Here is a 5,918-nt window from a genome sequence, read left to right on the forward strand (position 1 = left end):
TAAATCTTTACGGGAGTAGAAAGCCTCATCTTTCTCCCGTGGAGCAGCTGGTAGTTTCGAACCACTGACCTTAAGGTTCGCAGCCCGATTCGTAACCATTCTCGTAATTTCAAATTCTCTACCCCTCTGAAGCCATGGCCTCCCCAAGTGAGACCCCTCAACTTCTGCCATATATCCACACAGCCAGCCATGCCTCTCCTCTTCCTTCCTCTGCACAATGGAGGAAAAGGCACGCCCCTTGGAGGTCACTTCTTCCCACCTCAGAAAGCAGCCCTTTGTCTTCTAGTACAGGTAGTCCCTGATTTACAACAAAAGCGAGCAGTAACAAAATGCACTTACCCCTGCCTGAGGGTGTTTTACAGGGAGGGGTATATCTTATTATTAGTAACATACTACATACAGTGTTGCAGTGTATACTGTGCTGATGTTTGTCACAGATGTTCAATATTATGATTTATAAATAAAAGTCTATAGTAATTAAAACTTTTAAAAAATGAAGCACTAACTTGCATTAGAATCAAATTATGATGGAGTTGTTGGAGTGGAACCCCATTCGGAGTCAAGGACTACGTGTATGTCCAACTCCTCTCAACTGGGTATTTCTCAGTTGAACTGAAAATGCTTATGCCGTTTTAAAACATCCTTACTCCTCTCCCTCCTGGGCCACACTTCCAATAAGTTATTGCCTATACTCATTGTCTTCATTTCTTGACCTCCTCTTCCTCAGCCCATTCTATCTGACCCCATCAAGTCACCAAAACCACTCTTGCTAAGATCAATCACGCCCTCTATCTATATCCCACAGATTTGCTTTAATCATTTTCTAAATCTCTCTGTAGATCTGGAGTCCTGGAGGTGGCGCTGTGGGATCAGCACTGGGCTGCTAACCACAAGGTTGGTAGTTCTAACCCACCAGCCACATCCTGTAAACCCTACAAAGATTTGCTACGAGTCAGAACTGACTCTACAGCATTCAACAACAACAGCAGTAGATCTGACAGCTTAGCATTTTCCACTTTTTGACTCACTCTCTTCGCTGGGTTTCTAGGATTGTAGACTTGTTTTGATCTCATTCAACTTGCCCACTGTTCTTTCTCTAATGCCTCGAAGCATCTTTTTCCTCTATCAGGTCATTAAATGATGACAATACTCAGCCCCAGTACCAGGACCTCATCTTTTCCACCTAGATTCTTTCCCTGGTAGATGCCTTACATGTTCACAACAGAGATGACAACCTCTAGAACATTTAGACTGTTGCCGTCGTGTCGATTCTGACTCAGAGTGACCTTATAGGACAGAGAACTACCCCATAGGGTCCCCAAGGGTATAATCTTGGTGGGAACAGACTCCCACACTTTTCTCTCAAGGAGTGACTTGGGGATTAGAACTGCCATCCTTTTGGGTAGTAGCTAAAGGCCACATGGTCTCCTTAGACCATTTACCACCAAATCTGTGTCTCTAATTCTGATCTTCCTGAGGTCTAACCCCATAGATCCAATGATTTACTTGGCATCGCTTCCTGGGCATCATGAAAGCCTCTCATATTTAAATGATCAAGTTAAGGGCTCTTCCCCCACAAGCCTAGCCCCTCTCCAGCTTCCCATGTTAGTAAATAGCACCATCTGTTCCCTAACATGAGTCATTCTTGACCTCGCTCTCTACCTCACTCTACAAGTCATCGAGTCCTGCTGGTAATACTTCAGATCTCTCAATTCCTGCTACTCTCTCCCTCTCTACCACTTACCATCCTGCTCCACACTGTTACTTCAGAGGGCAGCTGGAGAAGACAAAGTCAAGGATTGTAATGAAATGTGCAAAGACCTGGCATTAGAACACCAAAATGGAAGAAACAGTGCAGCATTTTTCAGAATGAAGGAACTGAAGAAAAAAGCAAGCTTGACTTGCAATATTGATGGATTCTATGGACAAAATAGGAGTCCTGGTGTGGCACTGTAGGATAAACACTGGGCCTCAAGGTTAGTTTGAACCATAAGGTTGGCAGTTCAAACTCACCAATCCCTTCTTGGAAACCCTATACAAAGTTGCTATGAATTGGAACCAACTTGATGGCACTTAACAACAACAACATATAAAAGAGTCCTGGTGTGGTGTTGTAGGATAAGCACTGGATTGCTAACCTCAAGGTTGATGGTTCAAACCCTCCAGCAGTTCCTTGGAAACCCTATACAGGGTCATTATGAATTGGAACCAAGTCGACAACATTTAACAACAACATGTAAAAGATACTAAGGAACTCCAAAAAGACTGGGAGAATTCCATTATTTTTTAATTCCATATTTCCATGAACTTTGTGAAGGCCCCTCAGATATACTACCTGTCTAGTTCCTTTTCCCATCTGAATATCTACTTGGCATCCCAAACTCTTAGTCTTAAACTCTTAGTCTTCCCAGCAAACCTGGTCCATCCACATCTCAGCTGATAGCAAATCCAAACTGCCAGAAGCAGTAGTTAGGATAAGATTTTTTTTATCTTTCCCACTTTATTTCTACCTCCTCTGCCTCCCCACCCTAGCCCCATCACAACCAAGACAGGAAAAGAAATGAGAAAGATTTTTTTTTTTTTTAACTCTATAAGCAAAATAACACACAATAGCTTTGGTATGGGATAGGATCAGTATCAGCAAGAGAAAGATAAGTTTGTTTTACAGGCATGTTTGCTTTAACAGTGTCTTAAAAGTCCCATGGACTGCCAAAAGAACAAACAAATTTGTGTTGGAAGAAGTATACCCAGAATGCTTCTTGGAACCAGGATGGCCAAACTTTATGTCTCATAGCTCAGACATATTATCAGGAGGGCCCATTCCCTGGAGAAGTAGATCATGCTTGGTAAAGTTGAGGGTCAGAGAAAAAAAGGAAGACCCCCAATGAGATGGATTAGCACAGTGGTGGCAACAATGGGCTCAAATGTAGCAACAATTGTGAGGTTGGCACATAACCGGGCAGTGTTTCGTTTTGTTGTGCATAGGGTCGCAATGAGTCGGTACCAACCCTCCACCACCTAACCACAACAACAACACTCCTGTCTAGCTCTACTGAGAGCAAAGGCATAACTGTTAAAAACAGCACCTACGACAAGCACTGAAATTATGCACTTGCCCAAACACCCTTCTTTTAGATAACTTTACCATAAGTCGTTGTTGTTAAATGCTGTCAAGTTGGTTCTGACCCACAGCGACCCTCTAGAGGGTTTCCAAGGAGTGACTGGAGAGCTTGGACCACCAATCTTGCAGTTCAAACTGACTTTGCAGTCTAGTGCATTAACCCCCAGCACCACATCAGGACTCCTTACCATAAGTTGTTGTTGTTAAGTGCCGTCGAGTCGGTTCTGACCCATAGCGACCCTGTACAGGGTTTCCAAGGCTGTAAATCTTTACGGGAACAGAACGCCTCATCTTTCTCCCATGGAGTGGCTGACAGTTTCAAACTGCTGGCCTGAAGGTTCGCAGCCCGAGTCGTAACCACTACGCTACCAGAGCTCCTTACCATAAGAGCAGCTCACAAATGCAAGTTTGTTAATCTTTTGCTTAACACAGTAGTGCACTACATGAAAATTGCAACTGCACTTTACTTGCTTGTATGGATGAAAATGGATCTATGATGTGCTCAAAGTCTTGGATTTTGGATTTTTTCAGTTTCTTTGATTTTTTCCCCCTGAGTTTCTCTTCTTTCTATACCCAGCAGAGTGAGATTACACAGTCTGGCTTGCTCCATGGAGGCTCTCAAACAGGACAGTGTAAGTACTAACTTTCTGAATGGTGATAGAAACTGCTCAGTGGCACCCCTTTCAAATGATTCCCAGGGCACATGCTATACCTGCCATGCCTTAGGTCTACCTCTAACTAGACTTCACTGGTCTCTGGACTCAACAGAGACATGAAAGAAGATTTGAGACGACTGTGAAGTCTGTATGGTAAGAGGCTGGGTAGATTCGGGCAGAAGACTTGTTAGAGAAGGAGACATACAAAATAAGGGCCTCCTGGCTACCAGTAAAGGTTAGATGCTACATGGCGAGATAGGAAAATAAGAAAATCTTTTCCATTATCAAAAGCTGCACTAGCCACACATGGCTATTTGGTAGCCTCTAGCCACACATGGCTATTGAACACTTGCAATGTGGCTTGTCCAAGGGATCCTGTAAGTATTGTTTTTCAGATTTTAAAGGCTTAATCCAAAAACCATGTAAAATAGCTCATTAATTTTTTAATATTGATTGCATGTTGGAATGATAATATTTCAGACATATTGGGTTAAGTAGATTATTGTTGCTGTGTTCCATCAAGTCTGTTCTAACTCATAGTGACTTAGTACAGGGTTTCTGAGAATACCTGGTGAGTTTAAACTGCTAGCCTTGTTAGCAGTCCAGTGCTTACAGTACAGTGCTACACCAGGGTTCAAATTTATTTCACATATATATTTTTTAACTGTTGTTGTTGTTAAGTGCCATCAAGTTGGTACTGACTCATAGCAACCTTATGCACAGCAGAATGAAACACTGCCCGATTCTGGGCCAACCTCACTACTGTTGCCATGCTTGAGTCCACTGATGCTGCTGGCCAATCCATCTCATTGAGGGTCTTCCTCTTTTTCTCTGACCCTCCACCTTACCAAACATGATATCCTTCTCAAGCGACTGGTCCCTCCTGACAATATGTCCGAAGTATGAGAGACGAAGTTTGGCCATCTTGGCCTCCAACATACCTACTAGAAAATGTAAAAGTATATATGCAAATTTAGGCTGAGGCTAAATAAAGGAGCTCTGGTAGTGTAGTGGTTACGAGATGGGCTGCTGACCTCAAGGTCGGCAGTTCAAAACTACCAGCTGTTCCATGGGAGAAAGATGAGGCTTTCTGCTCCTATAAAGATTTACAGCATCAGAAATCCTATACAGGGGCACTGTGGGTCAGAAAGCATACCACCACCACCATGAGAAACAAAATATGAGTGACTGAACATATGCCACCTGAATTTAGAGATCATCTCAAGAACAGATTTGATGAATTAAATACTAATGACTGAAGACCACAAGAGTTGTGGGATGGCATCAAGATCAATTATACAGGAAGAAAGCAAAGACAAGAAAGAAGGAAAAGACCAAATGGGATGTCAGAAGAGACTCTGAAACTTGCTCTCCAGAATAGAGATGCTAAAGCAAATGGAAGAAATGAGGAGGTAAAAGACCTGAACAGATAATATCAAAGGGTATCTCAAGAAGACAGAATCAAATATTATAACAAAATGTGCAAAAACCTGGAGTTAGAACACCAAAAGCTAGGAACACACCCAGCATTTCTCAAACTGAAAGAACTGAAGGAAAAAATCCAAGCTTTGACTTGAATATTGAAGAATTCTAAGGGTAAAATATTAATGATGCAGTAAGCATTAAAAGAAGATGGAAGGAATACACAGAGTCACTGCACCAAAAAGAAATGGTCTATGTTCAACCATTTCATGAGGTAGCATATGATCAAGCCAATGATACTGAAGGAAGAAGTCCAAGGTGCACTGAAGGCATTGGCAAAGAACAAGGCTTCAGGAATTGATGAACTACAAATTGAAATCTTTCAACAAACTGACGAAGCACTGGAGGCACTCATTCATCTATGCCAAGAAATTTAAAACACAGTTACCTGGCCAACTGATTGGAAGAGATCCATATTTGTGCCTATTCCAAAGAGAGGTGACCCAACAGAATGCAGAAACCATCCATCAAAATCACTAATATCCCAGGCAAGTAAAATTTGGTGAAAGATAATTCAAAAAAACAGCTGCAACTGTACATTGACAGGAAACTGCCAAAGGCTGAAGCTGAATTCAGACAAGGATGAGGAACAACGTTCTGATGACAGTTAAATGGATCTTGGCTGAAAGCAGAGAGTATCAGAAAGATATTTACCTGTG

General features: G+C 42.2%; 1 protein-coding gene across 1 annotated transcript in view; it reads right to left on the minus strand.

The window, feature by feature from the left end:
• The window catches only part of LOC102811325, a 128,492-nt gene that overhangs the window by 74,868 nt on the left and 47,706 nt on the right, over positions 1-5,918 (minus strand). The window lies entirely within an intron of this gene.

This window comes from Chrysochloris asiatica, unplaced genomic scaffold (assembly GCF_000296735.1).
Source record: "Chrysochloris asiatica unplaced genomic scaffold, ChrAsi1.0 scaffold00027, whole genome shotgun sequence".
NCBI classification, from domain to species: domain Eukaryota; kingdom Metazoa; phylum Chordata; class Mammalia; order Afrosoricida; family Chrysochloridae; genus Chrysochloris; species Chrysochloris asiatica.